Source organism: Hemitrygon akajei, chromosome 27 (assembly GCF_048418815.1).
Source record: "Hemitrygon akajei chromosome 27, sHemAka1.3, whole genome shotgun sequence".
NCBI lineage: Eukaryota > Metazoa > Chordata > Chondrichthyes > Myliobatiformes > Dasyatidae > Hemitrygon > Hemitrygon akajei.
Window position 1 is genome coordinate 52,275,413 of NC_133150.1, and position 26,040 is coordinate 52,301,452.

The 26,040-nt window shown below is 40.5% G+C and overlaps 1 protein-coding gene across 1 annotated transcript in view; it reads left to right on the plus strand.

The window, feature by feature from the left end:
• Window positions 1-26,040, plus strand: part of LOC140717397 (T-lymphocyte surface antigen Ly-9-like) — a 55,520-nt gene that overhangs the window by 321 nt on the left and 29,159 nt on the right. The window lies entirely within an intron of this gene.

The following is a 26,040-nucleotide window of genomic DNA, read 5'->3' on the forward strand; positions in this document are numbered from 1 at the left end:
CCCAGCAATCTCAGTCTCATTTTCTCCCTACGCGACTCCCTTGTCCATTCGTCCCCCCCCCCCCCCCCAATCCCTTCCCACCGATCTCCCTCCTGGCACTTATCCTTGTAGCACTTGTTCAGCTTACAACTGTCCTTACCATTCCTCCCTCACCACCATTCAGGGCCCCAGACAGTCCTTCCAGCTGAGGCGACACTTCACCTGTGCGTCGGCTGGTGTGAAACACTGCTCCCGGTGCGACCTTTTATAAATATTGGTGAGACCTGACGCAGACTGGGAGACCGTTTCTCTGAACACCTACTCTCTGTCAGCCAGAGAAAGCAGGATCTCCCAGTGGCTACACATTTTAATTCCACGTCCCATTCTGATATGTCTATCCATGGCCCCCACTACTGTCAAGATGAAGCCACAACTTATATACCGGCTGGGTAGCCTCCAACCTGATGGCATGAACAGTAACTTCTCTAACTTTGGTTAATGTCCCTCCTCCCCTTCTTACCCCATCCGATAATCGTTTTTTTCCCCCTCTTCCTTTTTATTCCTCTCTTTCTGCCCATCACTCTGCCTGTTTTCCATCTCCCTCTGGTGATCCCCTTCCTCTTTCTTTCTCCCTAGTCCTCCTGTCCCAAGGTCCTTTCCCTTCTCCAGCTCTGTATCCCTTTTGCCAATCAACTTTCCAGCTCTTAGCTTCATCCCTTCTCCTCCTGGCTTCTCCTATCATTTCAGATCTCCCCCTCCATCTCCCACTTTCAAATCTTTTACTACCTTTTTTTTTCAGTTAGTTCTGACGAAGGGTCTCGGCCCGAAACATCGACTGTACTTCTTTCTATAGATGTTGCCAGCATTCCAACAGCATTTTGTATGTGTTGCTTGAATTTCCGGCATCTGCAGATTTCTTCGTGTTTGTGTGCTCACTTTCTCTCCACCATTTGCAAAGTTTAGTTTTGGTGATCAGCTCTGCTTGTGGAGCAGTGAGTGTGTTAGGTGTTCACTGCAGGCAGAAGACTTTTCTGCCCATTGTGTCATTCTCTGGGTCTGTCAGACAACCATTAAAAGCAGACAAAAAGCATCCTCCTCCCCTCCTTATTTTTGCTGAGAAGCATTGGATTATCAGACTCTCCTCTTTCTAGAGTTCAGAGAGCTCTGTGTCTCTCTCCATAAACTTTGTCTCTATCCTCTTCTTTTCCCTTTCACTCTCTCTTCCTCCATGAGTAATCTAATGATAACAGTAATGATTTACAGGTAACTGTAGGGTTGGAGAGAAGTGTTGCAGATGGGGCAAACATTCTGAGAATAATCGTGCTGTGGGCATCACTGCCTTTCCTTACTGATTGTGGTCTGTTAGTCAGGCGGTTAAACATCCAGTTGCAAAGGGAGGCAGGTGTCTTAACTGGATGTGGAGTCAAATGAGGGGATAGGGTGAAGATGCCCTGTAGATGGTGCAAGCATTGTTTCTGTGGACCACAGTGAGGGGGAGAAGTCCACACAGCGGGGAGAAGGAGATGGTTTGTCCAGCTGGCCAGGGAGGCTGTGGGACTTGGAGGGGTGCCTGCAGATAGTGGTGTTCTCCTGTACTGCTCTTATCTTTCCTGATGGGAGAGGTGACAGGTTTTCAAGGTCTTGTCAAAGTAGCTTGGGTGAGTGACTGCAGTACATTTTGCAGATGGTGCATACTGCACAGGATTGTGATATTACGATTACCTGGCTGACAGGCAGCTCAGTGTTCCAGAGTACAGATGCTACAGGTATGATCATGGTAGAGGTAAGAGAGGAACAAGAGATGTAATATGGATTAGGAAGAACATCGTGAAAATGCATAAGCTTCAGGAGCTGAATTAGGCCATTTGGCCTGTCGAGTCTGCTCTGTCATTCAATTATGTTTCTCCTGTCTTCACACTGCAACTCAAACCCTTACCAATCAAGAACCTATTGATCTCTCACTTAAAAACACCACAGACCTCCATGTTAACAATTTCCACAGATTTACCACCATCTGGCTGAAGCAGTTCCGGAAATGCACTAGGGGTGCGTGAAAAGAGCTACTCTGTGTGATAACTGAAATTTCTAATGCAGAGTTTCGCAGCAGTTTCTCTGAATTCAGGAGCAACCAGTCAGTAAGAAGCATTGCAGAAAAAGAGCTACCTTTCAGTCAGGTCAGTGTTCAAGATTTGAAAAGCGAGCTTCGAGCCACTTCTTGGACAGTCCACACCAAGGGTGCATGAAAAGAGCTACTTTGTAATCAGGGCAGCAATCAAGATTTCAAAGGCAGAGTTTTGTGACAGTTTCTCTGAGCTGAGAGGCAATCAATCAGTAAAAGACAGTACTTTTCACCTCTCTGCTCTTCTGAGCCAAAGCACCAGATACGGTGCCAGACACACAGTCACTGTGGCTCCTCTCCGGTAGGTCATTGTCCCTCAAGAGACTCGAAAGCTATGTACTTATTATTGAACTGAACGGCCACAGGTGTACTCTGCACTGTGTTCACTTTGGCGGCTTCTACTGACAGTCACCCTGTTAACTGTCTCTTGCAACCTGGAGGTGACTACCTCCCTGTCACTCCTGTTTATCACCTCCTCATTCTCCTGTATGAAATGAAGGTCATTGAGCTGCAGTTCCATTTCCCTAATACATTCAGGACCTGCAACTCGGTACACCTGGTGCAGGTGTATTTATCTGGGAGACTGGAGGTCTCCCAAACTTCCCACATGTAGAACAAAATATTGCCCCTGGAGCCATTCTCACTTCTGGTTTTATGGTCTTAAATGGTAGAAAATTCTCCACCATTTCCTTATTCTCTATTACTACATTTTTGGTGTCATTTTCCAGTAGTCCAGTGTCCTTTCTTGCCTCTTTCTTAACCTTTATATACCCCCCAAATAAAACCTTTTGGAATCTTTTTTTATTGACTACTGTGGTTTTTCATCTTCTCTCTTACAGATATTATCCTCTGTTGGGTTTTACCCTTTTCCCAAACCTCTGGCTTCCCAAAAATCTTTACAATATTGTATGCCTTCTCTTTTGCTTTTCTACTGCCCATGCCTTCCCTTGTCAGCCACCAGTTCCTCATCCTGCCTTTAGTGTCTTCTTCCTTGGGATGAAATTTTGCTTTCTTCCAGAAACCCCTGCCATTGCTGCTGCACTCTCTTCTGTACCGGGACCCCTTCCAATCAACTCTGGCCACGACTTTCTCATGCCTCTGCAGTTGTCCTTGATCATCACAAGGAGATGTTGTAGAGGTTAGAACTTTACTTGGTGCATAGGAGACTGAGAGATTTCAGAGAGGTGTATGAAAGGCATTGATAGGGTGAATACAGTGTCTTTTTTCTCACTTCTGGAGAATCAAGAACTAGAGGCTTAAGTTTAAAGTCTGAGGGGAGTGGTTGAAGAAACCCTCAAGGGGCAATTTATCAGATTCAGATTCAGTTTGTTGTCATTTACAAACCACAAATGCAATGCAGTTTAAAAAATGAGACAATGTTCCTTGAGAATGTTATCACAAAAACGCATGACAAAACAGACTACACCAGAAAATCCACATAACGATTAGCAATCCCCAGTCCAGAGTCCGGAGAGGCTGCTGCGTATTGATATCACGCTACCATCTTTGCGCGTTCCCCGGAAAGGAGCTCCAATCGCACCAGACAAACAAGACCAAAAACTAAAGCTGCAAGTCCTGCACAAAACCACATAGTTGCAACATATAGTTACAACAGTGCAAACAATAGCATAATTGATTATAAAAAAACAGACCATGAGCACAGTAAAAATAGTCCAAAGATGTTAAAATGTTAAAAGACTATAAGTTGGAAAGAAACCACCACACAGTTTCCAGAAGTCCTCAGGGTCCCAGTAGACTCGCCATCCCACGCCGGCGGCAGAAACGAATACCCCCGCTATGGACTTCCACTGCGCCGCCCGACTCAGCCTCGAAGACACAGCACACAGTTAAAGCAACCTGATCGCAGCGGACTCTGAGTCCGTCGAACCTCCGAGCCTCCGACCATCCCCTCCGGCACAGCTTCTCTGAGCACCATCCTCCACCGAGCATATTAAGATGGCCCTGCCAACGGCCATCGGCAACGTGACCCCGAGGACCGGGGGCCTGTTCTTCCCAGCCAAGACCCGGACCTCACAGCAGCAGCAGCAACGAAGAAGGTCTTCCTGGAGATTTTCAGATGTTCCTCCATGCTCCCATGTCCGTTTTTTATTAGATTATGATTGCACAGGGCACCCTGCTTCAGAAGTAACAGATAATCAGCTCTGGAGTGGCCGCTGCAAGCTGCGTCGTGCTGACATCTTGGATGAAATTTATGTACACAATGGGAAGTATGTATGTGGAATCAGCTGCCAGAGAAAATGGCTGAGGCAGATAAAATAGCAAATTTTAAAAATCAGTTGGACAGGTACATGGATTGGAAAGGTTTAAAAGGTTAAGGGCCAAACACTGACAATTGGGATGAGGCATTTTGGTTGGCTTGAACCAGTTGGATCAAAGTATCCCCTGTCTATGTTGAATGACTCGATAACTAATATTATTACATTAAATTTCAGTTTCCTTCAAACTGCATGGTGAGGTCTGTCAGATTGTGATCACTGCTTACTAAGGGTTCCATCTGCTTTAGCTCCCTGATAGTCTACCTCTTTACGCAATATCCAGACCTAGACATGCCTGTTCCCTTGTGCGATCTACCTTATGTTGCTGTGGAAAGCCACAAATTTGTTTTCCTGGAGTCTTCTGCCAGCCTGATTTTACCCAGTGTACTTTTGTGGAAGTCCTCCATGATCATTGTAACATTACTTTTCTCATGTTCCTTTTCTATCTTCTGGGAGAAAAAGCATGTGAGAAAGGCAGTGTTTCTCACATGCCTTTTGTACCCTCATCCTGGCTGCTATTCTACACCCTGTACATAAGTCCCTTCAGCGTCTTGTAACCCTTGAAGTTCCTCAACTCTTGCCACAAAGATTCTACATCTTCTGATCCTATCATCACTCAGTGCTATGGGTTTAATTTATTTTTTTTTTACTGACAGTGCTGCTCCTTTGTACTGTGTATTGTGTCCTGTGCTGTCGTTCTCCAGTAATCAGTGTGAATTAGAGAAGTTGCAGATAGCTATAGGAATAATAGGGTTGTTATTGACCCCTGATGGAGACTGGGACTTCCACAGTGCCAGGGTATTGAATGGGATGGAATTAGTTCAATGTATCCCGTAAAGCCTTCTGAAGAAATATATAGATGGTTCTCAAGTTTCAAAGTAAATTTATTATCTCAGTATGTATACATCACCATATACAACCCTGAGATTTGTTTTCTTGTGGGCATACTCTTTAAAAATCCAAGAAACATAATAGAATCAATGAAAGATCATACCAAACAGGATGTAGAAACAACCAATGTGCAAATAACAACAAACTGCAAAAAAAGAAACAACAATAATAAATAATTAGGCAATAAATGTTGCGAACATGAGATGAAAGGTCAAGGGTTGAAGAAGATGGAATCTGATAGGAGAGGAGAGAGGAGCATGGGAGAAAGGGAAGGAGGAAGCATGCCAGAGGAAGATGATGGACAAGTGAGGAGAAAGGAAGGAAGGGAAGGGGTGGCCAGAAGTGGAAAAGGGGAAGCAGAGGGGGAGAAAGTACAAGAAGTTGGAGAAATCAATGTTCATGTTGTCAGGTTGGAGGCTACCCAGATGGAATTTGCGATATTGCTGCACCACCCTGAGGTGGCCTCATCATGACAACAGAGGAGCCATTGGACCAAAGTGTTGGATTATATATGGCAAATAGGATTAACATCAGTGGCCTCCAGGAAAGTTCACCTTTTGTGGTGGACGAAGCGAAGGTGCTCGATGAAGTGGTTGAGCAACCTACATCACGTCTCACTGATGTTGAGGAGGCCACAACAGGATACAGTATAAAACCCTGAAAGCCTTGCAGGTAAAGTGTTGCCTCACCAGTATTTCAGGCCCTGAATGGTGGTGAGGAAGGAGGTGAAGGGGTAGGGGTAAATGCCAGCAGGGAGATCAGTGAAGAGGGATGAATGGGCAACAGTCTTGGAAAATGCAGTCACTGCAAAAAGTGGAAAGTTGAGAGGGAAAGATGTGCCTGTTGGTAAGATCATGTTGAAAGTGGCAGAAAAAGTTATGGAGAATGTCTCTGGTGTTGGTATTTGTTGCTTTGGATTTCCAGCATTTGCAGACTTTCTTGTAGTTATCGAGAATGATCTGCCGGGTGTAGAGGCTCGAGGGGTGGTCATAAAGACAACAGGAAGTATCTCTCTTATGGTGGCAGGAAGATGGGGTGAGGGGGAGATGTCCACAAAATGGAGGAGATCTCTTTGAGGACAGCATTGATCGTAGAGGAAGGGGTAGCAGAAAACACTAGGGCTCTGCTTCGGTTCTGAGCCTCCCAATTGAGAAGTCACTTGTATGTACGTCCCCAGCTGATGGCTCTCCACCTCCGAACCCTGCAGAAACAGCTGTACACTGAACACCCTCCCAGACGGTGTGCACTGGTGTTAAATTTTCTCAGCTGGGGTCATTGCCATCAGGAGGACATGCAATGTTTGGTAAGTGTCAGTTCTGCTACTCTGTGAGAGTTATCAAGTTTTAACCCAGACCTATTAAGAGCCTGGAATGTAGTTGCCTGTGGTCAGAGGAGGGAGATACTTTGCCTGTGGGAGTGAACTGGCCCCCATCCTGTCCCTGTGGCTGGCAAGGGGGCTCATGAGTGTGGAATTTTCCTGGCTGGACCGAATGAATCAACAGACCTAAGCACTGAAACCTCTCTTGGGAACCAATCCCACACAACGTGAGCCGTTCCTTGGAGGTACCCTCTTTACCATTCTGTGATGTGTGTTATTAGTTCTTGTATGGACTGCTCCTGCACTCTACATTTCCTTATCTTTGTCTGCCAGTGATGTATGCCCCGGTGGTCTGTTGTGCCATCTGGCAGGAGAGGAGATTCCCAGTGAAGTTTTCTGTGCAGTGACCTGGAGTGGAGAGTGTTGCACAGAAACAAATTCAGGTTTACTCATTGACAAGGTCTCACATAGGAGCAACAGACACAAAATGCTAGTGGAACACAGCAGTCCAGGCAGCATCTATAAGGAGAAGCACTGTCGACGTTTCGGGCCGAGACCCTTCGTCAGGGCTAACTTAGGAGATTGTTCAAGATGGTTCTGTCGCTCAGCATTCAAGCTGAGCTAGTAAATTGTTTAAGACACTGGCTTTGTGGGAGACGCCAGAGAGTGGTAGTAGATGGTTGACTCTCTGACTGCAGACTTGTAACTTGTGGAGTGCCGCAGTTTTTTTTCCTACCAATAGGGTTTCTTTTATATATATATTTGGGAGGGTTCAGTTGCTATGATATTACTAAATAATATTTTCGTAAATTTAGTTTGGTTAAATATACTATTAACCTTTTTTAATCTGTTTTATTATAGCGCCCTATAATCGAATTTAAAGTTCTCTTAGGGATTTAAAGCTAAACTTGAGATGGTGCTGGTTTTTCTCTCTAAGAGATTATATTATTTTGGTTCTTTTTCTGTTTAATACATGATGGAATGTAAACACTCTCCTTTGTCAAGACGTTACTGTCTTTCTTGCAAGGTCATTTTATTTTTTTTGTGTACTGGCAGGGGGGAGGGAGAGATGAGACCGACAGAGCAGCCCACGGCTTTGCATCTATCTCAGTTCGTTTGTTTCGGGCTTTTGGGAGTGTGGGTGGGTTTAGAGTTAGGAGTTTTTTCCCATTAGGTGGTTTCTGAGAATGCGTGTTTCTATATGGCTTATTCTTCATCACCGCCATCTTTGATAATTCCATATTGGTATGTATTCTGTGCATGTATAAAGTAAATTGGAATAAAATTATATTATGGCAGTTAAACGGATTAATGTAATAAATTGGAATGTACGTGGTTGGAAACATCCTATTAAACGAAAAAAGACTTTTAAAACTATTAATCGATTCCAACCTGATATAATTTTTGCTCAGGAAATTTATATCAGGGCGGGAGATCAAAATAGATTTTTTCACTGGTGAAATGGAATACAGCTCCACGCTACTTTTCAGAGCAAAACTAAGGGCATGTCTATCTTTATTAAATCTAATATATTTACTCAAGAGGATATTGAATCAGATTCTAATGGTAGATTTTTAATTGTTAAATAAATGATTTGTAATAGAAAGATTGTTTTGGTTAATTTGTATGGTCCTAATTTAGATGATCCTTTTTTAAAAAATAAAATTTGCTTTACTGCCAGATTTAAATGAGTATATGTTGTTAATGGGTGGGGATTTTAACTGGTGTTTAAATCCTATGATTGACAAGAGTTCAACTAATCAGCGACTTCAAAATCGTTGTGCGTCAGTTATTAACTCATTTTTGACGGATTTCGGTTTGATCCAATTATGGAGGATTTACACCCTGATAACAGAGAATATTCCTTTTTTTCACATGTTTATAAAATATATTCGAGGATTGATTATATTATAGTTGATCCCCGTCTTTTGCCTAATGTTAAAAACTGTGAATATGACGCTATTGCTATATCTGATCATGAGCCTTTGAGTTTGTCCTTAGAATTTGATGATGTCGTTTTTGGCCGTCCACCATGGCGCATGTCTCAGACTTTATTGCAAAACTCTGACTTTATCAGTTTTATCGAAAGCCAAATAAAAGATTTTTTTCTTTTTAATGATATAGGAGGTATGTCTAAATTAATTATATGGGATACATTCAAAGCATTTTTACGTGGTCAGATTATTATTCAGCTAAACTTAAAAAATAGACTAAAGCAGAACTAGATAAAATTTCAAAACAAATTAAAGATTTAGATAATATCTATGTGATGTTCCCTAATATTGACTTATTTTTTAAAAAAGGGTGGAACTTCAATCACAATATAACCTATTATTAACTCATCCAATTGAAGGTTATCTACTTAAGTTAAAGAGCCAATTTTATATGTTTGGAGATAAAAAAAATAATAAACCACTTGCATGACCTATTTCATTATTGAATGTTGATGCTAAGATTCAAAGATAATTGCCAATCAGTTGGAGAGTTTTTTGGGTAAAATCATTTTTAAAGATCAAACAGGCTTTATAAAGGGTCGTTATTCTTTCTCAAATGTTCAGAGATTATTCAACATTATATATTCGCCTTCTTCTAAAACTCCACAATCTGGTATATCTATGGATGCTGAAAAAGCATTTGATTGAGTTGAATGGAAATATTTATTTAATGTTTTAGAAAAATTTGGTTTTGGTAGTTATTTTAATAATTGGATTAAAGTGATATATAAGGCTGCTATTGCTACTGTTGTCGCTAATAACTGTAGGTCTCCTTTTTTTCTGCAATCACGGGGGACAAGACAAGGTTGTCCATTAAGTCCTTTGTTATTTAACTTAATATTAGAACCCCTTGATATTGCTCTTCATGAAGCCGAAAATATTCATGGGACTTTTGTGAATGAGACCATGCACAAGATCTCTCTTTACGCTGATGATTTATTGGTATATATATCTAAGCCTGAAGAATCTATTCCTGCTTTGCTAAAATTATTTGACAAATTTGGAGACTTTTCAGGATTTAAAATAAATTTTGGTAAAAGTGAATTACTTCCTTTAAATGAATCTGTCTCTATATATGATAATATTCCTTTTAAAGTTACTGATTCTTTTAGATATTTAGGTGTTATAATTACTAAAAAATATAAGGATCTTTATAAAGCTAATTTTCCTCCTTTAGTGGACTCTATGAAGTATTCCTTTAGTAGGATGGAGCCCACTTACATTTTCACTTGTTGGTCGTATTCATGTACTTAAAATGATGATTTTACCAAAACTTTTATATTTATTTCAGAATATTCCTGTTTTTTTTGACTAAGAAGTTTTTTGATCAGATTGATTCTATTATTCTATCTTTTATTTGACATGATAAAAGACCAAGAATTGGTAAATGTCATTTGTAAAAGTTGAAAAAGGACGGAGGTCTCACTTCGCTTAATCTAAGAATGTATTATTGGGCTGTTAATTTGCGGTATATGTCATTTTGGTTATATTGGGGTGATAGGAATGATCAGCCAGTTTAGGTAGACCTGGAACTGAGAGGTGTGAAACAGTCTTATTTAACTTCGTTATTAGGAGTTACTCTACCTATACAATTAGCTAAAGTTGCTCATCTAATCCTACATTCTGTGGTTAAGCACTCTTTACAAATTTGGTTCCAGTTCTGCAATTTTTTTTAATCTTAAAAAATTTAAACTTTGTAGTATACGGTAATTCATCTTAATTACTTTTTTAAACCTTCTTGGAGTGATCCAATTTTTTTTACTTCGGAAAAATAAAGGTATTAATTATTTTTTGGATTTATTTAAAGAAGGCAGATTGGTGTCTTGAACAATTAGTCGATAAGTATTCTCTCTCATATTCACACTTTTTACAATATCTTCAAGTTAGACATTTTTTACAAAAATATTTAAGTAATTTTCCTTGCATATTGGAGGCTGACTTGTTAGATACTATTATGAATATGAACTCCTCATTGAAAGGTTCTATTGGAAGAATCTATAATTTATTATTACAATGGGATAAGTGTCCTTTACTTAAGATTAAACAGAATTGATAGATAGATAGATAGATACTTTATTCATCCCCATGGGGAAATTCAACTTTTTTTTTCCAATGTCCCATACACTTGTTGTAGCAAAACTACTTACATACAATACTTAACTCAGTAAAAAAAAATATGATATGCATCTAAATCACTATCTCAAAAAGCATTAATAATAGCTTTTAAAAAGTTCTTAAGTCCTGGCGGTAGAATTGTAAAGCCTAATGGCATTGGGGAGTATTGACCTCTTCATCCTGTCTGAGGAGCATTGCATCGATAGTAACCTGTCGCTGAAACTGCTTCTCTGTCTCTGGATGGTGCTATGTAGAGGATGTTCAGAGTTATCCATAATTGACCGTAGCCTACTCATCGCCCTTCGCTCAGCTACCGATATTAAACTCTCCAGTACTTTGCCCACGACAGAGCCCGCCCTCCTTACCAGCTTATTAAGACGTGAGGCGTCCCTCTTCTTAATGCTTCCTCCCCAACACGCCACCACAAAGAAGATTGGGAGAAGGAACTTGATTTGACTTTATATGGGAGGATTGGACACAGATTCTGAAGCTGGTTAACTCTTCTTTGATCTGTGCTAGTCATTCACTGATTCAATTTAAAATTGTACATCATTACCATTTGACCAAGGAGCGACTTTCTAAAATATTTCCCAATGTTGACAAGTATTGTGATAGATGTAAAACTGAGATAGCTACATTGACACATATGTTCTGGTCATATTCTGTATTAAAACAGTTTTGGAAGTCAGTGTTTTCAAGAATTCTAAAGCACTCAGAATCAATTTACAACCTAATAAATTGACTGTGCTTTTTGGAATAATTCCTCAAAATATCCATGGTATTTCTGTGTCTGACCAACATGTTATTGCGTTTGTTACATTGATAGCTAGGAGAGTCATCTTGTTGAAATGGAAGGATATATCAGCTCCTATTTTGTCACAATGGTTCTCTCAAGTGATGCTGTGTCTTAGCTTGGAGAAAATTAGAAGTCGAACCTTTGAACCTTTATTTGATTTTGAGAAGAGATGGGGCTCATTTGCTGGTTATTATCATTTCAGTTAACTGATAGATTTCCTCCATGATCTAAATGTAATTTTTTTTTTATGTATCTTTTTTCTTGTTGGCGGTTTGATGTTTATTTTTAGAAGCTTTTTGTATAATGCATGGCTCCGGGGTTGTACCTCCAATGGGTTTCTTCTTTTTTCCTCACTTTTCTTGCTTAGTAGGGTTTTTGTAAATTTACGAAAATTTTCAATCCTTAAGATAATTTCTTTTTTGAGGCATTTCAAGTGTTGTTACTTCGATGTACTTGTGCTATTTGTGAATAATAATAAAAAGATTTGAAAAGAAAAGACACTGGCTTTGTGGGAGAAGTCAAAGAGTGGTAGTAGATGGTTGCCTCTCTGACTGCAGACTTGCAACTTGTAGAGTACCGCAGTGATCGGTGCTGGGTCCTTTGTTGTTTGGCACCTGTATCAAGAATCTGAATGATGATGTGGTTAGATAGATACTTTATCGATCTCAAAGGAAATGGCAGAGTCACAATAGCATTACAAGTGCACAGATATACAAATATTAGAGAAGAAGTAAGAAAGAATGAAAACTAAGTTCCCTCAACAGATTAACAGGAGGGGAATCATCACTTCCCTGCTATAGGTTGATTCATTATAGAGCCTAATGGCCAAGGGTAAGAATGACCTCATATAACATTCTTTGGAGATGCACAATTGTCTTAGTCTATTACTAAATGTGCTCCTCTGTTCAGCCAAGGCGGCATGCAGAGGGTGAAAAACATTGTCTAGAATTGCCAGGATTTTCTGTAGGGTCCTTTGTCCTACCATAGCCTCAAGTGTGACCAGTTTGATTTCTGTAACAGAGCCAGCCTTTCTAATCAGTTTATTGAGCCTGTTGGCATCACCCCTGTTGATGCCATTGCCCCAGTGCATCACTGCATTGAAGATTGTACTAATGACAACAGACTGGTAGAACACGTGAAGGAGAGGCCTGCTCAGGAAGTAGAGGTGACTCTGGCCCTTCTTGTTCACAGCCTCTGTGTTGGTGCTGCACTCAGGTCTGTCATCCAGGGGCACTGCCAAGTACTTGTAGGTCCTTACTATCAATAGTAACAGGGAGGAATGCAGGCTTAGTCTTCCTAAAGTCCATCACCACGTCCTTTCAGCTTGCACCATTTGACAGAGTCCTCCATCAGGGCCTTCTATTCACCCTCCCATCCTCCCTTTATACACCCAACTACTGCTGAGTCATCAGAGAATTTTTGCAGAAGACAAGGCTCAGTGTTGTATCTAACCTGGATCAGCAAATTAGTGGATGACATCAAGATTGGATGTGTATGGACAGCAAGGAAGGCTATCATGGTTTGCAGTGGGATTTAGACCAGCTGGAAAACTGGGCTGAAAAATGGCAGATGGAATTTAATGCAGACAAGTGTGAGGTGTTGTGTAATGAATTAGAATGGAAGAGAGAGCTTAAGGTATAAGAGCCATTTGGAGCAAGTGATTGAATTCACCCTGAAATTTGAGAAGCAGAAGCCAAAGTCAGATATATCAGTTTTACAGTGGAGTAAAATGAATTCCAGAGGCATGAGAGAGGAGTTGTCCAAATTGATTGGAAAAGAACACTGACAGAGCAGCAATAGCTGGAATTTCCGGAGCAATTCAGAAGGCACAGAATATGTACATCCCAAAGAGGAACAAGTATTCTAAAGGCAAGATGATATAATCATAGTTAACAAGGGAAGTCAAAGCCAACATAAAATCCAAAGAGAAGGCATATAAAAGAGTAAAGATTAGTAGGAACTTAGAGGATTGGGAAGTTATTAAAAACCAACAGAAGACAACTAAAAAAGCCGTTAAGAAGGTAAAGATGAAATAGGAAAATAAGCTAGGTAATAAATTAAAGAGGATACCAGAAGTTTCTTCAGGTTCATAAAGTGTAAAAGAGAAGTGAAAGTGGATATCAGACTGCTGGAAAACAATGTTGGAGAGGCAGTAATGGGGGACAAGGAAATAGTGGACAAACTGAATAAATATTTTGCATCAGTCTTCACTATGGAAGACACTAGCAGTATGGTGGAAGTTCCAGGTGTCAGGGATCATGAATTGGGTGAAGTTACCATTACGAGAGAGAATGTTCTTGGGAAACTGAATGGTCTGAAGGTAGATAAGTCACTTGAACCACATGGTGTACATCCCAGTGATCTGAAAGTGGTGACTGAAGAAATTGTGGAAGCATAAATTATGAGCTTTCAACAATCACTGGATTCTGGAATGGTTCCGGAAGACTGAAACATTGCAAGTGTAGCTCCACTCTTCAAGAAGGGAGAGAGGTAGAGGAAATGAAATTATGAGCATATGATAAGGTAGGCTGTAGTCAGCATTGTTTTCTCAAGGGAAAATCTTGCCTGACAATTCTCTTGGAATTCTTTGAAGAAGTAACAAGCAGCCTAGATAAAGGAGAATCAGTTGATGTTGTGTACTTGGATTTTCAGAAAGCCTTTGAGAAGGTGCCACACATGAGGCTGCTTAACAAGCTGTGAGCCCATGGTAATACAGAAAAGATTCTACCATGCAGTGGCTGATTGACAGTAGGCAGAGAGTGAGAATAAAGGGAGCCTTTTCTTTTTAGCTATCAGTGACTAGTGATAGTCCATGCGGTTTGGACAGATTCTTTTTCAATTACTTGTCAATGATTTGGATGATGGAATTAATAGCTTTTTTTGCGAAGTTTGCAGACGATATGAAAATAAGTGGAGGGGCAGTTAGTTTTGATGAAGTAGAGAGGCTACAGAAGGACTAAGATCAGGAGAATGGGCAAAGAAGTGGCAGATAGAATACAGTGTCGGAAAGTGCATGGTCATGCGCTTTGGTGGAAGAAATGAAAGGGCTGACTATTTTCTAAATGGAGAGAAAATATAGAACAGTGAGGTGCAAAGGGACTTGGGAATGCTTGTGCAGGATTCCTTAAAGGTTAATTTGCAGGTTTGGACTGTAGTGAGGAAGGCAAATGTGATGTAAACATTTATTTCAAGAGGACTAGAATATACAAGCAAGGATGTAATGTTGAGACGTTATAAAGCACTGGTGAGGTCTCACCTGGAGTTTTGAGAGCAGTTCTGGGCCCTTTATCTTAGAAAGGATGTGCTGATACTGGAGAGGGTTCAAAAGTAGTTTATGAAAATGATTCTGGTATTGGACGGTTTGTCATATCAGGAGCATTTGGTGACTCTGGGCCTGTATTCACTGGAATTTAGAAGAATGGGGGGTGACCTCATTGAAACCTATCAAATAGTGAAAGGCCTTGATAGAGTGGATATGAAGAGAATGTTTCCTATGATGGGAGAGTCTAAGACCAGAGGATACAGCCACAGAATAGAGAGGCGTCCTTTTAGAATGGAGATGAGGAGGAATTTCTTTAGTTGGAGAGTGATGAATCTGTAGAATTCTTTACCACAGGCAGCTGTGAAGGCCAAGTCTTAGGTATATTTGAGGCAGCAGTTGATAGATACTTGATTAGTCAGGGTGTGAAGGGGTATGGGGAGAAGGCAGGAGATTGGGGCTGAGAGGAAAATTGGATCAGCCATGATGAAATGCCGGAGAAGATTTTGTTGGGACAAATGCCTAAATTCTACTCCTATGCCTTATTGCATTGTGCTTTGGGAGGACCAACCAGGGTAGGTCTTACACAGTGAACGATCGGGCACTGAGGAGTGTGGTCGAACAAAGGGATCTGGGAATACAGGTCTATAATTCATTGAGAATGGCAGCACAGGTAGATAGGGTTGTAAAGAAATCTTTTGGCACATTGGCCTTCATAAATCAGAGGATTGAGTGCTGGAGATGAGATGTTATGCTGAAGTTGTAGAAGACATTTGTGAGGTTAAGTGGATTATTGTGTGCAGCTTTGGTCACCCTCCTGCAGCAAAGATGCAAGTAAGGTTGAAAAACTACAGAGAAAATTTACAAGGATGTTGCTGGTTCTAGAGGACCTGAGTTGTAAGGAAAGTTGGCATAGGTTGGCGCTTTATTCTATGGAACGTAGAAGATTGGGAAGGAACTTGAAAATGGTATACAAAATTATGAAGAGTATAGAGAGGGTAAATGTAATCAGTCTTTTTCCACTGAGTTTGGGAGGGACTACAACCAGAAGTCATGTGTTCAGGGTAAAAGGTGTAAAGTTTAGGAGGAACATGAGGGGAAACTTCTTCATTCAGAGGGTTGTGAGAGTGTGGAATGAGCTTCTAGCACAAGTGGTGAATGCAGGCTCATTTTCAACATTTAAGAGAAATTTGTATAGGTATATGCATGGTAGGGGTATGGAGGGTGCAGGGTGATGGGAGTAGGCAGTTTAAATGGTTTGGTACAGAATAGATGGGTGAAGAACCTGTTTCTGTTTCGTACTTTTCTACGACTATGGTTTATTCATTATGTGCCGTATCATATCATGGGCAAAGAACATGATTTTTCTTGGTAAATTTTTCTGCTGAGGTGGTTTGCCATCGCTTTCTGCTGCGCAGTGTCTTTACAAGTTTGGTGAACCCAGCCATTGTCAATACTCATCAGAGCTTGTCTGCCTGGAGTCAGTGGTCACAAAAGTACAGCTTGTGATACACACCAGCTGCTCGTACAACCATCCGCCGCCAGTCAGGTTTATTATCACTGACAAATGTTGTGAAATCTATTGTTTAGTGGTAGTAGCATTGTGCAAGGTGTGTACTGCTGCCATGAAACAACAATTACACTGAATTACAAATAATAAACTGTGTAAAAGAGGAATATCAAGGTATTGTTACTGGGTTCATGAATGGTTCAGAAATCTAATGGTGGAGGAGAAGAAACTGTTCCTGAAACAAAGATCAAGTGTTCAGGTAGTAACTCAAAGAGGTCGTGTTTCAGATGGTGAGGGTCCTTAATGATGGTTCCCACTGTCTGTTCTAGATGATGGGGAAGATTGTGTCTGTGATGGAGTTGGCTATGTCTACAGTCCTCTGCAGATGCTTTCAATCCTACACAATTGACCTTCTATACCAGAGGATGATGTAACCAGGCAGAATGTTCTCCGCTGGTCCTCTGTAGAACTCTGCAGCTGATGTTGTGACTCATCAGCTGTGGGTTATCTTTGCAACTTTCAAGTGTCTGTGCCTCGTACCGATGTGGAGGGTGAAAGGTTACAGCCCCATTTGCTTCTTTACAAGGGCTGCTCCTCAAGGTCCAGTCACAATTCAGCCTCAATTCCAGATGTTTAGGCAGCGAGTGTGGAGGGAGATGAGTCATTTGAAGTATCTCCTCATTGGTTTGCTCCTGGCATGAATTCACGGTCTTGGCAGGAGGCAGTCCAGGCTTCTGTCCAAGCAGAATGTCTGCCCTGCTTCACCACCCCATCGTTGAAATGTTCCCACAACCAATGGACTCACTTTGAAGGATTTTTTGTTGCACGTTCTTGATATTTATTGTTCATTATTATTATTGATTTATTTTTGTATTTTCATAGTTTGGTGACTTTTGGTTGAATGCCCAAGTTGGTGCGGCCTTTCATTGATTCAATTATGAATTTATTGAGCATGCTTGCAAGATAGTATATGGTGACATATATATACTTTGATAATAAATTTACTTTGAACTTAATGCATTAAACTTCATAAACCTACTTTATCTCCTATATTTTGAACTGCGCTCCAAAACTGTAGAATTTAACACCTAAAACAACAAGGGATACGGACTCAGTTGACACTCTTAGATGCCAGCTCAAAACCTATTTATTTAACCTTGCTTTTAACTAACATCTTTTTGTCTTTTATCTTCATGTTTATTTTTACTTAGTTAATTTTAATTTTATGTTATATTCATGTTTGCAGTTTACACCATTGTAGAGCACTTTGAACTACATTGTGTAAGAGTACTCCTTAGACAAGTAAGTATTATTTTTGTTAATAAAGAAAGCACAGAGAGACCCAGAATGAAACTCCTCTACACTCTCCTACATAGGCAGAGTGTGGAGGTGGTCCTTTCAGCTTATACTGATGACATGCTCCACGTGATCAGAGACTTCTTTGATAGACGGTGAATGCACAAGTGCCCGGAGGCCTTTTCGGCAATCTCCTTTATCTGGGGCTCTCCCTGAATCCAGCTGAGGCAGCCTAATCAGCAAACTGCCGGGAGGTAGAAGTCACCACTCAGTGTGGGTGTTGGACGGGACTGCTTATGAGTGCTTTCTCACGGGGCAAACGTGAGACTCACTGGCCTAAAGAGTCATGGAGCTTTACTGCATGGAAACAGCTCTACAACCCAACTTGTCCACTTTAAGTCTGCTTCCTCCCTGAGCTCGTCCTATCCCTCTGAACCTTTTCTATCCGTGTACCTGTCCAAATGGTTTTAAATATTGTAACTGTACCCACCCTTTCTGCTTTCTTTGACAGTTTGTTCCATACATCCATCACTCATGGTGTGAAAAACCTGCCTCTGAATAACTCTCCTTTCACCTTAAACCTCAGCCCTCTCGATTTTTACTCCCCTACTCTGGGGAAAAAGAATGTGATTATTCATCCTGTGTTCCTCATGACTTTTCCATACTATTTCAAAGCAGAATTAGGACATTAATGTCATGGCTAAATTTGGTTTCCTCTGTCTCCCGTGATCACCATAGTGCTGCCTTATGTCCTGATGTATTTTATACACCACATCCAGGCTGCTACTCAGAGGCTCGTACACAACTTTCATTGGGTTTTTACCTTTGCAGTTCCTCAACTCTGACCACAAGGATTCTACATCCTCTGATCCCATGTTGTTTCTTACTATTGATTTAAATACAATTTTAACTAATAGGTCTACCCCCCACCCCGGCCCATATTCCTGGCTTTTCAATGAGATGCATATCCTGAGATGTTCTGCTCCCACCTCTGATCCTCTCAGCCATGTTTCCATGATGCTTACGACATTGTACTCACCAGCTTTGATCTGCACTGTAAACTAATTGATCTTGTGTGCTTTCAAATAGATAAATATCTATAATGTCATCCTTCAGACTCCTCTTCTCCAACGGGCTAAAAAAAACAGGTTGTTTTGTCTTTCATTATAACTCGAGCACTCCGGCCCTGGTAACATCCTAGTAAAAACTACAGCTACGAGGATCCCTGCATCACCTGGTGAAGTTGTGATCCCTGCATTGGAGGCTGATGTCAGGCTGTCTTTCAAGAATTTGAACCATCGCAGGTAGACAGGCCCTGATAGGGTACATGACAGGATTCTGAAAACTTCTGCCAACCAACTGGCAGCTGTGTTCAAAGACACTTTCAATCTCTCATTGCTACAGTCAGAAGTTCCCACCTGCTTCAAAGGGGCAGTCCAGTCCCAAAAAGAGCAATGTGAACTGCCTTAATGACTATCGTCCAGTAGCACTCACTCACATCTGCAGTGCTTTGAACGGTTGGTTATGGCCAGAATCAATGCCTGCCTCTGCAAGAATCTGGACCCTCTGCAATTTGCCTGTTACCACAACTGGTCTACAGTGGAGGTGATCTCATTGGCTCACCAGGTGGTCTTGGATCTTCTGGAAAGTACAAGTACCCTTGTCAGGATGCTGTTTATTGAGTACAGCTCAGCATTTAACCAGCTGCAGCAGAGATCTTCATAGTTGCAGTTCTGATCAAATAGCTCCTGAGCGTGGGCCTCTGTACCTCCCTCTGCAACTCAGATTTCTACTTCCTAACCAGAAGACCACTGTCTGTGCGGATTGGAAATGACATCCTCACCTTGCTGACAGTCAACACTAGTGCACCTCAGGGATGTGTGCTCAGTCCACTGTTGTGCTCTCTCTACACCCATGACTGTGGCTAGCACAGCTCAAATGCCATCTATAAATTTGCTGATGATACAACCATTGTTGGCAGAATCTCAGATGAGGATGACAGGGCATACAAGAATGAGATATACCAGCTAGTTGAGTGCAACAACCTTGCACTCGATGTCAGTAAGATGAAAGAACTGATTGTGGAATGATCAGACAAAGAAACACACATCAGCCCTCAGAGATGAATCTGAAGGGGAAAGGATGAACAATTTCAAGTTCCTGGGTGTCAATATCTCTGAGGATCTAACCTGGTACCAGCATATCAATGCAGTTGTAAAGAGGGCAAGACAGTGGCAATATTTCATGAGGAGTTTGAGGAAATTTGGTTTGTCACCTAAAACACTCACAAATTTCTGCAGGTGTACTCTGGAGAGCATTCTAACTGGCCGCATCACTGACTGGTATGGGGGTGGGGAGAGCTACTGGTTTCCCCTGCTATCCGAAGGTAGAGTGTTCCTATGAAACGATTTGTAAGCCAGAATGTCATAAAGTGAAGAAGCAACTACCATGTATTTATATGGGAAAAATTTGTGAGCATTCGCAGACCCAAAAAATAACCTACCAAATCATGCCAAATAACATATAAAACCTAAAATAACAGTAACATATAGGAAAAACAGGAATGATATGATAAATACACAGCCTATATAAAGTAGAATTACTGTACATTCCTGTAATCATTGCAGCATTATCCACCGTAGCAAAAATCTCTTTCTTGGCAGAAGCACTCACTCCAGTAACCTTTAAGCTATGAAGCTGCCAAATTATACCAAATAACACATAAAAATACACAGCCTATATAAAGTAGAAATAATGTATGTACAGTGTAGTTTCACTTACCGGAATCAGGAAGACAGTGAGCACACTGATGATGGTGTGTTAGGCTGAGCCGTTGGAGGTTGGTGTGGTGGGAGACTGGGGTGTCATCTTATCATTGTCTGTTTCCATCAGGGCAGGCAGGTCACTACAACTTCTAAGTCTGCCTGCCTCGATGTCAAAGGTCGAGGTTCATCTGCTGATGTGGAAGGCTTGAAAAACGACAGTATGCTTGACTGCTTAGCCTCGTGCATTTTTCTATCATACAGTTCTTTGTAAGCACTCAAAAGATCCTGCAAACCTGCCCTAAACCTAGTACCCTTTCAAAATTAAAGTCATACTTTTCTGCAATCATTGCAGAGTAGTCAAACGCAGTGAAAATCTCACGCAGTTGCTTCACGTACAGTTCCTGGATGACTGCACTTTTGGGCCGTTCACTACTCCGTTCGGTTTCGATTGTTATCCTTTCCTCTTGCAATTGCATCTGCTCTTTATCTGTCAGTTCTTAGTCATCGGATGCCAAAACCTCTTCAACATCATCTTCGTCAACTTCCGTGAACCCAGGCTCCTTAGCCAAACTCACTACGTCCTTACTTCATTCACCACGATCGAAACGCTTAATTATGTCTAGTTTTACACTAAGTGGAACACTCTTATGAGCTCTTTTAGGCTTTTCCGATACCTTAGAACTCATCTTGCTAACAGATGCACAAAATAAATTAACGTAAAGCACAGATGCTCACAGGCACGTGTTTAAGCAATGGCGACTAGAATGCAGTTCCGAGGGAGGAGCTTGGCTGCTCGGGGTGCGCTCTGCCTTTTTTCATAACAGTCAAAACACCTTGTGTTAGCGAAAACAGGTAACTAATGTAGGTCTTTCGTAACAGCGAAGTGTCGTAAAGCGAATGTTTTAAAAGCGGAGGACACCTGTACCAGACAGGATCGAAGTAAGCTGCAGGGAGTTGTAAATTTAGTTAGCTCCATTGTGTGCACTAGCCTCCATAGTATCCAGAAGATCTTAAAGGAGCAATGCATCAAAAAGTTGGTGTCCACTTTGAAATATCCCCATTACCTAGGACATGCCCTGTTCTCATTGTTACTATGAGGAAGGAGGTGCAGAAGCCTAAAGGCACACCTTCAACCATTCAGGAACAGCTATTTCCCCTCTGCGGTCAGATTTCTGAGTAGACACTGAATCCATGAACATTACCTCACTATTTATTTGTTTTTTTGCACTACTTATTTAGCTTAATCCTTTTTTGTATATATTTCAGGTTTTTTTTTCTCTATTATCGTGTATCGCATTGTCCTGCTACCACTGAGTTAACTAATTGCACAACATATTCTGGTGATATTAAACCCAATTCTGATTCCAATTTGATAGTACATACCCTGTAGTTTGTGAGGGAGAAGATGAAATCAGATGTTTAATTTGCAGGTTCAGTTGCTGGTAAGGAAGACAAATGCAATGTTTGCAATCATTTTTTAAGAACCAGAAAATAAAATCAAGAATGCAAAGCTGAGGCTTTGGAAATCACTGGTCAGACCACACTTGCTGTACTGTGAGGAGTTTTGGTCCCCTGATCGAATAAAAGATGTGCTGGCATTGAGAGGGTCCAGAGGAAGTTTGTGAGAATTATCTTGGGAATGAAATGATTCTTCCAGGGTGTTACCTCTCATCACTATGGGTCTATTGCTGGTGCAGTTTATCTTCATCTCTTCCATTTTATATATGTTTGGTCTTTGACCCAGCATGGTGGAGTTAGCGGTCAAGAGTGCTGATCTCTCTTATATCTGTTGGTTAGATTGAGACAGTAGGGTGATGTTATCTGCGAACCCTCAATCATCAAGTTACCACATAGTCCAGTGGATCCATTTCATTTCTCACTTGTCTGTTTCACAATCCTGCTTCTTGCCAACAGGAACAAGAAAGGACACAAACACCCCAGCTTCACCCCAGTGTTGACATTGAAGCTTTCTGCCAATTTTACCACATGTATGACTTTGCATGACATGTAGGAGTTCCTAAAGATATTGACAAATTTCTGCAGTAATCCATGGTGTTTCATTGGTTTCCATTGGTGTTTCTGTCTAAGTAGCGAAGGTTTTGTCAAAGTTGATATCGAGAGAAGTATTCCATTCGATTGGAATCATTATTCTTAAGGTAGCTATCTGGTCTGTGCAGGAGTGATCTTTCCTGAAGCCTGCTTGCAGGTCCCTTAATATTGTACCAACAGCTTGCTGAAGGTGTTGCAGAAAAATTCTGTTTAGTACCTTCCTGACCGAGAGATCAGCGGGAGACGCTCATGGAGTGAGTACTGTTTCAGATCCGCTCCATAACCTTTACGTTTTCTAACCTTTGATCACCCTTATTCAACTTATTGTTACCTACACCAAAAGATTTTTGCTACTTTCTCGGGTTTATCGTTAAGATTTTATTGTGAATTTTGGAAGATATGCAAACAAAAATGGCTCTTAGATCCAAAGGACGAGAACCGGGGTGAAACCCGAACGGTAATGGAAAGAAGCAAACTCAACCGCAACGCACTGAGTTAACTTATGAACTGCTTATGGAGGTTTTGGATAGAAAATTTGAGGAACAACATCAGGCTTTTCAACAAGATATAAAGGCTTTTCAAGATTATATGGTTAAGACGAATTCAGTAATTAACCAGCAGCAAGCGCTTATCGCGTCTCTGCAAGATGAAGCGCGGAAACGAGATTTGACAATTGAAAAATTGCAACAGGATTTAATTTCGACCATTAAACTGGTGGAGACACTTAAAGCCAAGAGTGTCGATTTGGAGAATCGGTCCAGAAGACAGAACCTACGCATACTTGGTCTCCCAGACGGCATAGAAAAAGGCGATCCTTTGAAATACTTTGCTCAATTTCTAAAAGATGCGTTTCCGTCGGTTTTTCCAGAAAACCCCCCGGTACTTGACCGAGCACATAGAATTTGGAGTCATTCACCGACGGCTTCAGATAAGCCCCCGGTGGTAATCGTCCGATTTCATTACGTACACGACAAAGAACAACTCATTCGTGAAGCTCGAAGGGCTGGGATGATTAAATTTCATGATTATTGCTTTTGTTTGGTGGAAGATTTTAGTCCAGAAATTATGAAGAAAAGGCTGCTTTTTAAACCTCTGATGTCTGAATTTTATGAGAAAAATCTAAAACCTGCACTCTTATACCCGGCGAAGCTCAGGATTCCCCCCCCACCCCCCCCCCGAACGCTCCACGTAAAGTATTTCTGTCTACTTTCGAAGCGAAAAAGTATTTGGAGGAGAACTTCCCTACTGATACAGTTACTACTCTCCAATAAATGAGTGATTCTGATCGTGAAAGATGGTTTTCGATTCCTTAAACGAGGGTTAGTCTCTGGTTATTGGTGTAGGTTTATCCTATACTTCATATTTAAGTTAAAGTGTGTTTTCGTTATATTAATCGCTTTGTCTTATACACTTTAACTACTATACTATATTTTTGTCTATTATTTTTGTTCCCTTGAAGGTATATTTTTAACCTTTCGAAGTGAATTTTTTGTTTAGTATCAAGATAGTGGTTTTTTGCAAAGTATTGGTTTTGTTTAAGATGGCGTTATTGTTTCTTTTTTCGTTTTCTTCCTATAATGCATCGCTTATCATAGTTTAAATACTTCTTGATTTGTTTGGGTTATAACCCGATTTATAAACTTTTAGTGATTATACTCCCTTTTTCTTTATAACTCAGCATATTAAGAAGCGTAGTTTTTAGTACTGCGATCATAATTCTTAAAGTTCGGGTGTTTTTTTTTATATATCCTTTAAACACGGAGTGGTCTGCCGCTGATATGGGGGTAGAGTTAGTCTCATTTTTTCCTTTTTCTAGCCATATTTTGGCTTTTTTTCTTTTTCATGTGGGGGTTGGTCTGTTTTCCTTTTTAATTTTTCTCTTATCAATTTGTTTTAGTTTTTTTTACTTGGGCTGTTCTTGAACTACAAATATGTCTACAATGTCATCACTTCCGGATCCGCTCTTTATTTTTGTTCCTCTTCCGGGTGCATGAGTTTATAACATGGTTAACCCTTTATATACCAAAGGGATGACTTTAGAAACATGGCTCAAACCATTAACTTTGTGTCTTGGAATACTAATGGATTAAACCATCCGATTAAACGAAAGAAGATTTTCAAAGTATTCCAAAGACTTAATGCTCATATCATTTTTGTACAAGAAACTCATGTGAGGAAGGAGGACAAATATCGCTTTTTTAGGTTTTGGCGGGGTCAACAGTATCATTCGAATTCGAATGCCAAAGTTAAGGGAGTTTCAATTTTTATTGACTCCTCTATTGCATTTGTTCAACATGATATCCTTTCGGATCCGAATGGTAGATTTTTGTTAATTACGGGTTTACTCGGTAATAAAAAGGTTGCTATGGTTAATGTTTATGCCCCAAATGTGGATTGTCCTGATTTCTTTAAGTCCTTATTTACTTCTTTACCTAATTTAAATGAATATAAGTTAATAATGGGTGGTGACTTTAATTGTTGTCTAATTCCTTTGATGGACAAATCTACACCTATTCAGACTCTACCCAATAAGTCGGCCACTTGTATTAACTCCTTTTTGACTGATAATGGAGTTTTTGATATTTGGAGATTTCGTCATCCTAATGACAAAGAGTTTTCTTTTTTCTCACATGTTTATCACTCCTATTCGAGAATTGATTATTTTTTTATTGACTCTTGTTTTATTCCATCGGTAATTGGTTGTAATTATGATATTATAGCTATTTCCGACCATGCTCCATTAAAATTTTCTATTAATTTTACGGATACAGCTTTAAGTGCTAGACAATGGTGATTTGACTCTACCTTATTGCAAGAGCCGGACTTTATTAAATTTATGAAGGAACAGATCGATTTTTTCTTTTCAACTAATTCCACGGAGGATATCTCTTGTGGAATACTTTGGGACACTTTTAAAGCATATATACGTGGACAGATTATCTCTTATTCTGCTGGTCTGAGAAAACGTATTAAGAAGGAAACTCTTTTATTGGTTGATAAAATTAAAGAGATTGACAAGAAATATTCGACTACTCCTGGCAAGGAGCTTTACAAACAAAGGGTTGAACTTCAAATGGAACATAGTTTATTACTCACATCTCCGATTGAAAATCAATTAATGAAAACCAGATCTGATTTCTATATACATAGTGATAAATCAGGAAAATTGTTAGCTAGTCAGCTGAAGAATGTTTCAGTTAAACGTCAAATCACTATGGTTCGTCAGCAGAACGGGGATCTGACAGTTAACCATGATGAGATAAATAAGTCTTTTCAAGACTTTTATACCTCCCTGTATCAATCTGAATTCCCTCAGGATCATAATACCATGTGTGATTTTCTCGGGAAATTGAATTTTCCAAAACTATCATCTGATGATCTTTCAGTAATAGATACTCCGTTTACGGATGCGGAAATTAAAGGGTCATTTCCTCAATGAATTCTGGGAAAGCACCAGGTCCAGATGGGTACACAGTAGAATTTTTTAAATGTTTTTCTGCTACTCTATCTCCTTGGCTATGCAAGGTTTTTGAAGAAGCAATTAAATTGGGGAATTTGCCTCAATCTTTTTATAGAGCTTCCATTTCCTTAATACTGAAGAAAGATAAAGACCCTACTGATTGTGCATCTTATAGACCAATATCTTTATTGAATGTGGATTCTAAGATTTTTT